This window comes from Pristiophorus japonicus, chromosome 9, assembly GCF_044704955.1.
Source record: "Pristiophorus japonicus isolate sPriJap1 chromosome 9, sPriJap1.hap1, whole genome shotgun sequence".
Lineage (NCBI taxonomy): Eukaryota > Metazoa > Chordata > Chondrichthyes > Pristiophoridae > Pristiophorus > Pristiophorus japonicus.
In genome coordinates, this window is record NC_091985.1 from 213,678,000 (window position 1) to 213,692,406 (window position 14,407).

General features: G+C 48.9%; 1 pseudogene; it reads right to left on the reverse strand.

The window, feature by feature from the left end:
* LOC139274114 (zinc finger protein 585A-like) overlaps positions 1-14,407 on the reverse strand; it is a 452,513-nt pseudogene that overhangs the window by 311,013 nt on the left and 127,093 nt on the right.

Sequence of the window (14,407 nt, forward strand, 5' to 3'; positions counted from 1 at the left end):
TAGTCTCCCCCATCAGTGGAAACATCCTCTCTGCATCCACCTTGTCAAGCCCCCTCATAATTTTATACGTTTCGATACTATTACCTCTCATTCATTTGAATTCCTCATAAGTCAACCCCCTGATCTCTGGAATCAGCCTAGTGAACCTTCTCTGAACTGCCTCCAAAGCAAGTATATCCTTTCGGAAATATGGAAACCAAAACTGCACGCAGTATTCCAGGTGTGGTCTCACCAATACCCTGTATAACTGTAGCACAGTTCTAATCAACGGGTGGGAAACTGAAAGCTTTCTGATCAGATCTGGAGTCAGGCAAGGCTGTCCTCTCTCGTCTGTCTTGTTTGTGTGTTGTATCGAGCCCTTTGCCGGGTCCATCAGGAAGGATGCGGGCATTAGACGGGTGACGATCCCAGACAGCGGAGGCGCTCAGGTCAAGACCTCTCTGTATGTGGATGATGTGGCCATCTTTTGCTCGGATCCGCAGTCGGTCCGCAGATTGCTCACAATCTGCGACCAGTTTGAACTGGCCTCGGGAGCAAAGGTCAATCGCAGCAAAAGCGAGGCCATGTTCTTTGGCAACCGAGCGATCCTTTATCCCCTTCACCGTTAAGCCAGATTACCTGAAGGTGTTGGGAATATGGTTCGGAGCGGACGGGGCATGCGCCAAAAACTGGGAAGAGCGTATCGCCAAAGTGAAGCAAAAACTGGGATGGTGGAAGCTGCGCTTCCTCTCCATGGCAGGAAAGAACCTGGTCATCAGGAGTGAGGTGCTCTCGGGTTTGCTGCACGTGGCACAGGTCTGGCCCATCTCTCGCTCCTGTGCCGCAGCAGTCACCCGGGCCATCTTCCACTTTGTCTGGATGTCCAAAATGGAACGTGTCCGCAGAGACACGATGTACAAATCTCTGGACAGTGGAGGAAAGGATGTTCCGAACGTGGCCCTCATCCTGATGGCCAGCTTTGTGTGCGACTGCATCAAGCTGTGCACAGACCCCCAGTACGCAAACACCAAGTGTCACTACATGCTGAGGTTCTACCTGTCCCCGGTGTTGCCTGCCCACCTGTCCTTCATGGAAAAGTTTTTCACAAAAAACCCCTTTGACCACAAGGCCATAAAACAGTGGTCAGCATGTAACATCCTGGACGCCCTACGAAAGAAGCAGAGGGTGGACCCTGTCGGGTGGTTCACTGAGCGGACTGTCGAACACGTTTGGCAGAACGTCTCATCGCCAGAGCTTTCACACAAGCACCAAGACATAGCTTGGTTGGCGGTGAGGAGGGCCTTACCCGTCAGAGCTTTCATGCACAGCCGACGTCTCAGCAGCACGGCACAGTGCCCCCGAGTCGACTGCGGGGCAGACGAGACTGTCACCCATCTCCTTCAGGATTGCGCCTTCGCAAGGCAGGTTTGGAAAGAGATGCAGTGGTTGCTGTCGAGGTTCATCCCAAGCAGCTCCAGAACACAAGTCTCTGTGCTCTATGGGCTGTTCCCAGGGACACACACTGAGACAGACATCCCTGCTGCTGGAGGGTCATCAACTCAGTCAAAGACGCTCTTTGGTCTTGCCGAAACTTGCTGGTCTTCCAGAGCAAGGAGATGTCCATGTCTGCGTGTTGCAGACTGGTGCAATCCAAGATCCAGGATTACATGCTGAGGGACGCACTTAAAATTGGTGCAGCCGCCCCAAGGGCACGGTGGGGAAGGGCCACAGTTTAAAGCCCTTCTGCCACGATAAACCCGGGGGCAGAAATCAGTTCAAAACTTCCCTCGGGCCGTTCTTATAACTTCTTTTTTGTGTACATGGAGCACCATCATCTATAAACACCTATGTAGTGCCATGTACAATGCAAGGTCTGTTTCATAATGCACGTTGAAAAGAAAAAATGTAAATGTACCGTCACCCATTCCGTGTACGGTATAGTGACACATGTAATGTAATTTGTCGAATGTACTACAATGTATCCCATATTGTACCGAATTGTACTTGAAATGAAAAGCAAGGAAATGTATCGAATGGAACTGCTGTCAGCACCCAAATATAGTGTATGGGATTGCTGACCGCAGCTAAATGTACTGAACTGCTTTTGAATGTACTGTACAAATTTTTATATGAATAAAGTATATTTTGAAATTTAAAAAAAAGACCAGTATGCCAGCCCAGGTGAAGTAGACTTTTACTTTGAAAATCTATGTTTGCAGGAACCGGCCACTGGACAGGTCTCCAACGTAAAGGACAGTTTATTTGAAATGTAAATGTTTTGAACTGTAACCTGTAACTTAAACATAGATTTAAAAATTGCATCTATTAACGTGCGTAGCGTAAAATCCACTGCACAATGTGTTTCCACCTTGGGGTACCTCGCCAAGGTCAAAGCAGACCTGCTGTTCTTGCAGGAGTGGGGGCTGCTGCACTTCAGCAGTTACCGGCAGTGGTCACGATGGTGGGCCCATGGACCATCCATATGGTCAGGAGGCAACGACTGCTGGTCTTCCGGCCTAGGCATTCTGCTGCGGGGAGGCCACTTCACCATCACTGAAGTTAAGGAGGTGGTGGGCGTCCGCCTCCTCGTAGCAGATGTAATGAACAAAAATTCCCCTTTAAGGCTAATTAACGTGTATGCCTCGCCTCTCAGAAGCGAGTGGCTGGCCCTCTTCCAACAGCTCCCACTGCTGCTGGTGACGTCCAAGCCGGTCATTCTGGGTGGTGACTTCAACTGCATCATCAATACGGCTGGACGATCCAGCAGAGCCGACAGAAAACTGGACGCCACGTCCAAACTCCTGATGGATGCTGTAAAAGACGCCAAGCTGTGCGACATCTTCAGCAACTCTGCAGACGGAGCACCGCACAGATACACCTGGCCGAGACCAGACGGGTCCGTCCGTTCCAGAATAGACTGCCTGTTTGTGTCCCACACACTCAAGGTCAGATCCATCGATGTCACACCGGTGTTCTTCTCTGACCACTGCCTCCTACTGGCTGACTGTTGCCCACAGGAAAACCAGAAAGTTGGCAGAGGGATATGGAAGCTGAACGTGAAACTGTTGACTCCGGAAAACGTGGAGGAACTCAAGAGGGATTACAAAGGTTGGAGAACCGTAAAACCCCTCTGCGATTCCCCGATGCACTGGTGGGAAACAATCAAGACAAATATCAAGAGGTTCTTCATCCTCAAAGGTGTTCAGGAGGTGAGAGGGAGACAGAGGGAATTGTCCCAACTCCAGAAGAGCATGCAAAACCTGCTCCTGTTGCAGTCGATGGGAGTCAATGTCACAGAGAAACTCGAAGAGGTGAAGGGCCAGCAAGTCTTCCTCTTTGCCTCAGAGTCCTCCAAAATCATTTCCGCTCCAGAGTCTGCTCCATCGAGCAGAATGAGACATGTTCGCGCTTCTTCTTACAAAAGGTACACAGGGGGAGCTCTGTGATCACCAGCCTAACGGGAGAAGACGGTTCTGTGACGTTTTCGCAGCCTGACATGCTGAGGATCAGCAAATCCTTCTATGCCAGGCTGTACGACGTCAAGCCCACAGACCACACTGCCTCCCAGTCGTTCCTGTCGTCTATCACGGAGGTCCTAAACGACAGTGAGCGGGAGAGTCTGGACCACCCGTTAACTCTGGACGAGATGACAAAGGCCGTCCGGTCCCTTGCGACGAGTAAAACTCCCAGAAGCGATGGCTTACCGGTCGAGTTGTATTCGGCTCTGTGGGACTGGATGGGCCCAGACCTGCTGGAAGTGTATGAGGGTATGCTTCTGGCTGGCAGTATGTCAGAATCAATGAGGAAAGGCATCATCACCCTCATCTACAAGCAGAAGGGGGAAAGGGAGGAAATCAAAAACTGGTGGCCCATTTTACGGCTCAATGTGGACTACAAGATCCTGGCAAAGGTCATCGCCAACAGGCGCAAGTCTGCTCTTGAGCTGGTGATTCACCCGGACCAGACCTGCGCTGTCCCTGGCAGGAAGATCTCTGATAGCCTGGCGCTACTCAGGGATACGATCGCCTACGTGCAGGACAGTGGGGTGGACACCTGCTTAATCAGCTTAGACCAGGAGAAGGCATTTGACAGGATATCGCACACGTACCTGATGGATGTGCTCTCCAAAATGTGGTTTGGGGCGGCATTCCGCAATTGGATCCAACTGCTCTACAGAGACATCAGTAGCGCAGTTCTAATCAGCGGGTGGGAAACTGAAAGCTTTCCGATCAGATCTGGAGTCAGGCAAGGCTGTCCTCTCTCGTCTCTCTTGTTTGTGTGTTGTATCGAGCCCTTTGCTGGGTCCATCAGGAAGGATGCAGGCATTAGAGGGGTGACAATCCCAGGCAGCAGAGGCGCTCAGGTCAAGACCTCCCTGTACATGGATGATGTAGCCATCTTTTGCTCGGATCCGCAGTCGGTCCGAAAATTGCTCACAATCTGTGACCAGTTTGAACTGGCCTCAGGAGCGAAGGTCAATTGCAGCAAAAGCGAGGCCATGTTCTTTGGCAACTGGGCCGACCGATCCTTTATTCCCTTCACCATTAAGCCAGATTACCTGAAGGTGTTGGGAATATGGTTCGGAGCGGATTGGGCGTGCGCCAAAAACTGGGAATAGCGTATCGCCAAAGTGAAGCAAAAACTGGGATGGTGGAAGCTGTGCTTCCTCTCCATGGCAGGAAAGAATCTGGTCATCAGGAGTGAGGTACTCTCGGGGTTGCTACACGTGGCACAGGTCTGGCCCATCCCTCGGTCCTGTGCCGCGGCAGTCACCCGGGCTGTCTTCCACTTTGTCTGGAGTTCCAAAATGGACTGTGTCCGCAGAGACACAATGTACAAATCTCTGGACAGTGGTGGAAAGGATGTTCCGAACGTGGCCCTCTTCCTGATGGCCACCAAGTGTCACTACGTGCTGAGGTTCTACCTGTCCCCTTTGTTGCGAAGGATGGGCCTGTCCACGCTGCTGTGAAACGCCCCCACCAGTTGGACCATGCCTGTCCACCTGTCCTTCATGGAAAAGTTTTTCACAAAAAACCCATTTGACCACAAAGCCATAAAACAGTGGTCAGCACGTAAGGTCCTGGACGCCCTACAAAAGAAGGAGATGGTGGACCCTGTCGGGTGGTTCCCTGAGCAGACTGTCGAACTGGTTTGGCAGAACGTCTCATCGCCAGAGCTTTCACACAAGCACCAAGACATAGCTTGTTTGGCGGTGAGGAGGGGCCTACCCATCAGAGCATTCATGCACAGCCAACGTCTCAGCAACACGGCATGGTGCCCCCGAGTCGGCTGCGGGGCGGACAAGACTGTCACCCATCTCCTTCAAGGTTGCGCCTTTGCAAGGCAGGTCTGGAAAGAGATGCAGTGGTTGCTGTCGAGGTTCATCCCAAGCAGCTCCATAACACAGGACTCTGTGCTCTACAGGCTGTTCCCAGGGACACGCACCGAGACAGACATCACCTGCTGCTGGAGGGCCATCAATTCGGTGACAGACGCACTTTGGTCTTGCCGAAACTTGCTGGCCTTCCAGATCAAGGAGATGTCCATGTCTGCGTGTTGCAGACTGGCGCAATCCAAGATCCAGGATTACGTGCTGAGGGACGCACTAAAAATTGGTGCAGTCGCCGCAAAGGCACGGTGGGGAAGGGCCACAGTTTAAAGCTCTTCTGCCACGGAAAACCCAGGGGCTGGAATCAGTATAAAACTCCCCTCGGGCTGCAATGGTAAACCTTTTGTATAGATAGAGCACCATGATCTGCAAAAACCTATGTAGTGCCATGTATAATGCAAGTTCTGTTGCATAATACATGTTGGAAACAAATGTAACTGTACCCTTACTGTGTACCGTATGGTGACACATGTAATGTAACTTGATGAACGTACCACAATGTATCCTGGATATTAAGAATCGTACCTTGAAATGTAAAGTAAAGAAATGTACAAAGACTCACCGGTGGGGAAAGACCAATCTTACAATACACAGCGGGCCAGTGGAGGGCGCCAGAGAACCGCGCTGGCCCGAGGCAGGTGCAGTGACCCAGCGGCGGGGAAAGAGCCCGAGGGTGTGTTGAGTCCTTATCAGCAGATGGCGCCAGGGAGCCTCGCCTGCCACAAGTGCAGTGACCCAGAGGCAGTGAAAGGCCCTGAATGCGGATCAACCCTTATAGGGCCTGGGCGGTGCGGAGAGAGAACAATGAATGGAGGGAACATTGGGCGAGTTCCGTTGCTCCATTCGGATTCTGCTCAACCTGTTTTGCTCTGTGTGCTCTGTGTAGGCGCTACTTTACTCCCGAATGCGGAAAGACAAACATCTGTCCTGGAGGCTGGATTTCATCCCTTGGCTCATAGACATCCAGAGTGACCCCACCATGATCCCGGCAGAGTTTTCTCCGGGTTTCCCGAATCCAATATGTGGCGGAAGCACACGGTCCAGTTACCGCCCAATATTGGGATCCTGCCTTGGGTGGGGGCAGGGCGGGGAATCTGGCGGTGAAATCACTGCAGCAATGACATGGGCAATCTGCATTTCATTTGTGAAACTTTCTGACAACAGCAAGTATCTGAGGAAGTCGGTTCCTCACACACTGATGCCTCACATTCACACACTCTTCGGATTGTTCTTACTGTGTGAAATACAACACAGGACCATCCGGCCTGATGGTCCTGAGGACAGGAGGCCCACGGAGAGCACAGCCCAGGCCCAGTGGGAGGAGGTTGTCCTTGGCAGTGAGTGTCACCTCCAGCTCCACCCGGAGTCTGCTCCAAGTGTTGCTCACTCTCTGGGTGAAGATTAACTTCCTGAGATTAGTCCTACGTTTATCATCTCCCAGTGTTACCCCGTGTCCCAGAGTCCTTCTCTCACAATTTAACTTAAAGCGATGTTTCGAAGTCCCACTTTTCCACCCACAAAGATAGATCAGAGTATTTTCTAAATGGTGGGAAGCTAGGAAGTGTGGAGGAGGAAGGGGTTTTAAGTGCCCAGGCACAAAAATCACTGAATGCCGGTAGATAAGGAAAAAAGAATCAAACAGGATAAAGGAATGTTGTCCTTTATCTCGAGGCATTTGGAATACAATGGGCAGGATGTTTTGCTTGTGGTGTATGGAGCCCTAGTTAGACTCCATCTAGAGTACTGAGTTCTGGATAGCACAGCTCAGGAAAGAGGGGGTGCAGGGCAGATTCACCAGACTAATACCCGGGGCTCAGAGGGTTAATTTAAGAGGACAGATTTCACAAACCTGGCCTATATTACCTTGAGTATAGAAGGTTAATGGTGAACTGATTGAGTTTTTTTAATGTTAGGATAAGTTGATAGAGTAGATGGAGAGAAACCATTTCCTCTGGTCCAGAAGAAGGGTGCATAACCTTAAAGTTCGGTGCTGTGTTGAAAAACACTTCTTCACACAACGGTAGTGCAAATATGGAATACTCTTCTTCAGGCTGTGGGTCAGTTGGAGCCTTTGAGACTGAGATTGACAAATATTTGTTGGGTAAGGGTATCGATGGGAAGGATGCAGAGGTGGAGAATATTTCCGCTTTGGATGGTGCCAGCTCCAGCTCGCAGTGTTGTGCTGAATATTCGACTGTCCTGATGACAGGAGGCCCGTGGAAAGAACAGCCCAGGCCCCAGTGGGAGGTGGTTGTCCTTGGCAGTGAGTGTCACCTCCAGCTCCACACGAAGTCCGCTCCAAATGTTGCTCACTCTCTGGGTGGAGAAGAATTCCTGAGATTGGTCCTAAGTTTATCATTTCCCAGTGTTACCCCGTGTCCCAGAGTCCTTCTCTCACAATTTAACTTAAAGTGATGTTTCGAAGTCCCGCTTTTCCACCCGCATAACAATTTTTTTCCCAGCTCCTTCCAGCTTCTCCTTTTCAGTTTGTGAAGCCCATGTTTCCCCAGTCTATCTCAAACCTCAGTCCTTTGATACCAGCATCAGCCTTTGCCACTTCCCCGCACTGCCTCTAGTGCCTGGAGGTCTCCTCAGTGTTTTGCAGATAACGAGCTGTCCAGAAAATGGCCAGGACCGAGCAGACATCCCTCTAAACCTCCGGAGGCAAATCTCCTCGCAAGCAGCAACCTTCCGAGTGGTGAGAGAACCCCAGGAGCGAGGGATAGAGGAGTATAAACAGGGACAGCGAATAACAATGGTGCTCCCACTGTGAGGAGCCAGTGTCTCAGAGACTGTGAACAAACTCTGTCCCAGTGTGAGGAGCCAGTGTCTCAGAGACTGGGTGTTACTGTGGACACACAGTGTCCCAGTGTGAGGAGCCAGTGTCTCAGAGACTGAATGAGACTATGGACACGCTCAGTCCCAGTGTGAGGAGCCAGTGTCTTAGAGACTGAATGAGACTGTGGACACGCTCTGTCCCAGTGTGAGGAGCCAGTGTCTCAGAGACTGGGTGAGACTGTGGACACACAGTGTCCCAGTGTGAGGAGCCAGTGTCTCAGAGACTGGGAGCAGGAAGTGTTCCTGTAACCAGTCTGAAGTCCTGCTGTGAAATTAAATCTGGACCAGGCCTGGCTCGAATCATCTTCCCTCTCCATTAGTGCAGAACTGCCAGCGACAAAGATCTGAAATCTTTATCAAGGAACATTTTAATCCTAATTCCAATTTCATCTTCTCCAGTAATACATCATTGAGAGTCGGGAATAAGGAATGTTATAATCTTTCACACAAACATCCTTCCATTAAGCAAACGCCAAAGATGTGAATTAAATTTGAGCTGACAGGTTGTGTTTCCCATTCTGTGAAGGAGTGGCCTGCTCTATCCTCAGACACTCCGGAGCTGCCACCGTCCCATATTTTAGAATCAAACAGAACCCATTGTCTCACCGGTTACATCAGTTGTGGCCACGGTCCACATGAAGGAAGTCCGAGGGACTGCCCCGTGTCTCCCCGCACTGTACAGAGGGGACCTGTTGTGCTGGGATTGGTAAGCTCCATCCCTCTTGCTTTATTATCTCATAAATTCAGCGTCAGTTCTTTATATTATCGGCTCACACCACGGAAAATACACCTGACCCTGCAAATGGGGCACTAAATCCTCCTGAGAGAGACCACAATGGGGCTGGTGTGGGGCATGAAACCATGTTGTACTGGAAGGCTCTCTGAGTCTGTGTCTAAGGCCAATGTGCTGCCTTTGGCCGATACTACAATGGGGCTGGTGTGGGGAGTGAAACCATGGTGTATTGGGAGGCTCTCTGAGTCTGTGTCTGAGGCCATTGTACTGCCTTTGGCCGATACTACAATGCCATCCCAGCACAGTGTTAGAGTTTGAAAATTACACCCCGGGAGATGCTGGGTAGATTCAGATTGTTGCAGAATATAACTAGAGCCAGTAAACTCAGAAAGCCCACCAGTGGGTGAAAGCCCTTTGCTGTAAAAATGAACATTCCCTACTGGAATCACCGGCCATGGTGGGGAGAGGCTCGGCTTTGCTCAGAGTGGCCGGAGATCAGTGAATTCGGCGAAGAGAGTCTCAGAGTAATTGATCCTGGTGCTGAATTTCCACCAAGCGACACCGGACCTCAAGGTCCCATTCAACTGTGGACAGACTCCAAGAGCTGTTCTCATGTGCTCTGACTCTCTGGGACTATCCCTTTGTGTATAATGGTCTGTCGGGAATGTTTCCTCTCTTTAAAGAGCCGTGATAGAATCCTTCAGTGCCTTGCACTCCCTACATGGTCTGTGGGGATCTGCAGACGGATCCTCTGCTGGGATCCAGTTTGTTGTCTCACGGGAGCAGTCACACCAGCATGGCATCACTCACAGTTTTACTCCTGTGTCCTCAGCCCCACAGCTTTAACTCTATGATCAGTAAGTTCTGGAATCTAATCCTTTTTCATCAGTGGTATTTCTCCATTTGGAGTTTCAGCTCCGACTCACTCCCCTAGTTTATCAGGAGTTCACTACTCAGGTGTCCCTTCATTTCTTTGCAAAGGTTGTTATTTTCCCATCCTGCGATCCCGGGTCTGCAGCAGAGTCACGGTACATGGTTATTAAGGAACAGACACAAGATTAGAAAGTCTGTCATTCTATATCCGCCTTTCTGTCTGTTTCCTCTGCCTCGCACAGCTGTAAGAGCGGGGCGTATTTGCACTTCCAGGGGCACAGCCGTTGGTCAGTTTTACCCTCCTGCCCATAACACAATTATTCTCAGACCATTCATCAAGTTCCCTCCAAACTCTCCGGGACAATGTGGTACAATACACACAACAATGCCTTGTTATTATCTCATGTGTGTCCTTAATGTGGACCGTTACAACCCAGAATAGACGGCAGTTATACCTGATCTGGGCGGCTGGGATTGCTGTTTATATTTGTTAACATTGCACTGGTACACCGTGGCTGCAGTGTGTACCATCTACAAGATGCAGCAACTTGCCATGGCTTCCATCACCTAGACCTGGGCTGGGCAATTATATGGGCTGAAGAGCCAATTAACAAGTTTTGTTGAGCTGTTAAGGGCTGCCCACCAATGTTGGTCCTGAGGCGCGTGGCCGCACGGTCAGCAACAATCGCGCGGTCCCGCGCAGGCCACTCCCCACCTGTCGCTGGAAGAGACACTGCGCATGTGCGGCAGCCTAGTATTCGAGCAGCAAATTTAAAGGGACAGTGTGCGGAAAAAAATTAGAGGGAACATTTGATCAACATGAACATTGCATAAACATAAATCAGATAGTAGTCAGATGCTATCGTACATACACAACATGAATTCGATACGGCCTAGAAATGAATCAAAGATAAAAGTTGAAAATGTTGTGGTATGTTCTGGTCTCTGTAAATCAGTGCTGTGAAATAGAACTGTAGCCTCTTTAGAGCCTGTGTCAACTTCAATTCCCCACTTCACTCATCCTTATGTCCCTCTGCAAAGATTCCTAATGTCGGCCCAATTGGTGACAGATGAGAACTCCCCTGCCGTCATACTCTGGATACAGGGAGAAAAAAGATGCAGCGCCAGTCACTTTCTTCGGTAAAAGATCTGTGGAGATGAGCAGCCATGACTCTAAAATGGATAGGGCATATTCTAGTACGCAGTGCATTCTGGGTACGTACGTCCGCCATTGGTGCCCAGACTCACGGAACAGATCCTTTTAATCGGTCCAGGGAGAATCGATTTTGCGAATTATTAATTTGAATGAAGTAATACTATGGTTTTTCCTTGGCTGCAGTTCGGGACTGTCTCTGACCCATGCGAAGTGAAAGTGGATAGACGAATGTGCAGCTCGAGCTCCGGCTCACGTTCTATTTCTGACCCATCCAGCGGGCCGGATAGAATGACATGGCGGGCCGGATATGGTCCACGGGCTGTATTTTGCCCACCACTGCCCTACACTGTCCCATCAAACACTCCCAAGTCACGTACAGCTTGGCTTACATACAGAGTAAACCATATGTAAACTACCCAGCAAACACTCCCAAGTCAGGTACAGTACGTGTTAGATACGTTTCAGATACAGGGTAAAGTTCGCTCGACCCAGTTACATCAAAAACTTCCAGGGCAGCTAGACAGGGTTAGATACAGAGTAAATCTCACTGTATAGTCGTTCATCGAACTCAGATACAGCATGAGGCCGAAGCAACCTGCCGCTCCTCTGACACCATCCAATGAATCACACAATGTACAGCATGGTATGAATACAGGACAGAAATCCCTGTACATTAAGGATCACGCACTTCCAGGTGAAGTATGAGCTAACTTTACAAACCATCCCCTGCCGGAATCATTGGCCATGCCGCGGAGAGGCTCGGCTTTGCTCAGAATGGCCGGAGATCAGCGAATTCGGCGGAGAGTCTCAGAGCAATTGATCCTGGCGCTGAATTTCCACCAATCGACACCGGATCTCAAGATCCCATTCAGCTGTGGACAAACTCCAAGAGCTGTTCCCATGTGTTCCTAATCTCTGGGACTATCCCTTTGTGTGTAATGGTTTATCGGGAATGTTTCCTCTCTTTAAAGAGCCGTGATAGCATCCTTCAGTACCATGGTCTGTGGGGATCTACAGCCGGATTCTCTGCTGGGATCTAATGCGGAGTCTCACGGGAGCCGTCACAGCCATCAAGGCCTCACTCACAGTTTTACTCCCGCGTCCTTAGCCCCACGGGTTTAACTCTATGAACAGGAAGTTCTGGAATCTAACCCTTTTTAATCATTAGTATTTCTCTATTTGGATTTCCAGCTCCGACTCACTTCCCTAGTTTACCAGGAGTTCACTGATCAGGTGTCTCTTCATTTCATTGCGATGGTTGTTATTTACCCCATCCTGTGATCCCCGGGTCTGCAGCAGAGGTCGCGGTACTTGGTTATAATGGAATGGACAGCAGGTTGGAAAGTCTGTCATTCGATATCCGCCCTTCTGTCTGTTTCCTCTGTCCCGCACAGCTGTAAGAGCGGGGTGTATTTGCACTTCTCGGAGCACAGCCAGTGGTCAGTCTTACCCTCCTGCCCATAACACAATTATTCTCAGACCATTCATCAAGTTCCCTTCAAATTCTCCGGATCTCTGGCATTATAATGTGGTACATTACACACAACAATGCCTTGTTATTATATTATGTGTGTCCTTAATGTGAACCATTACAACACCCTGCCGCCGCCCGCTCTCCCCCTGCCGCTGTCGTGGCTCAGCGCGAGGCTCGGCGGCTTAGCTCTCTCTCCCCCCGCCCAAACGCTTCTGCTGCTTCTCGCCCCGCCGCTTCTCTCCCATCCCGTCCCTTCTCTCCCCATGCATGACAGAACACGTCCGGGTTGCTGTCAGCAGCTGACCTCCCGTGGTCCGGAAAATGCTATGGTCCGGCACTAGTCAGGTCCCAAGGATGCTGGGCCAGAGACGTCCAACTGTTTAACATTTGGTCCTCTCATCCATTGATATATATTGTGAATAGCTGAGACCCAAGCACCAATCCTTGTGGTACACCACCAGTTGCAGCCTGCTAATCTGAAAATGAACCCTTTATTCCTACTCTCTGTTTTCTGTCCATTAACCAATCATCAATCTATGCTAGTATATTGCCCCCAATCCCTTGAGCCCTAATTTTGTTCAATAACCTCATGTGGCACCTTATCGTATGCCTTCTGAAAATCTAAATACGCCGCATCCACTGGTTCCTCCGTATCTGTTCTGCTAGTTACAACCTCAAAAAACTCTTAACAGATTTCTCAAACATAATTTCCTTTTCATAAAGCCGTGTTGATTCTGCCTAATAATATTCGCTAAGTGCCTGTTACCACATCCTTAATAATAGAATTCAGCATTTTCCCTACTACTGATGTCAGGCTAACTGGTCTGCAGTTCCCCATTTTCTCTCTCCCTCCTTTCTTAAATAGCCCAGTTACATTTGCTACCTTCCAAACCATGTGAACCATTCTAGAATCTATGGAATTTTGGAACATGACAACCAATGCATCCACTATTTCTATAGCTACCCTTTTCAATACTCTAGGATGTAGGGCATCAGGTCCAAATGATTTATCGGTTTTCAGTCCGATTATTTTCGCCAATACCATTTTTTTACTAATACTAATTTCTATTAGTTCCTCATTCTCACTAGACCTGGGTTCTCCAATTTTTTTGCTCCTTCTTCCATGAAGACAGACACAAAGTATGCGGTTAATTTCTCTGCCATTTCCTTGTTCCCCATTATAATTTCTCCTGTCTCAGCCTGTAGAGGACCCACATTTATTTTTGCTAATCTTTTCCTTTTTACATACCTATAGAAGCTTTTGCAGTCTCTTATGTTGTCCCTCAATAGTTTACTCTCTTATTCTAGTTGCCTTTTTTTCCCTCAATTTCCTGGTCCTCCTTTGCTGAATTCTAAAATCTTCCTATGCTTACTGCTCTTTTTGGCCACATTATAAGCATCTTCCTTTCATCTAATACTATCTTTAGCTTCTCTTGTTGGCCACGATTGGACCACTATACCTGTGGGGTTTTTTGTGCCTTAAATGAATGTATGTTTGTTGTAAATTATGAATTAATTTTTTAAATGCTAGCCATTCCTTTTCTACCATTATACCTTTTAATGTAGTTTCTCAATCTACCTTAGCCAACTCTCCCCTCATACCTACATAGTTTCCTTTGTTTAGATTTAAGATCATAGTTTGGATTTAAGTAAATCACTTTCAAACTTAATGCAAAATTCTATCATGTTATGGCCACTCTTCCCCAAGGGCCACTTTCCTACAAGATTATTAATTAACCCTTTCTTATTGAATAATACTAGATCTAAAATAGCCTGTTCCCTAGTTGGTTCCTCAAAATATTGATCTAGAAAACCATCTTGTATACCTTCCATGAATTCATCCTCCACACTATTACTGCAAGTTTGGTTTTCCCAGTCTATATGCAGATGAAAGTCCCCATGATTACTGTATTACCTTTGTTACAAGCACCATTAATTTCCTGATTTATACTGTGCCCTACATTA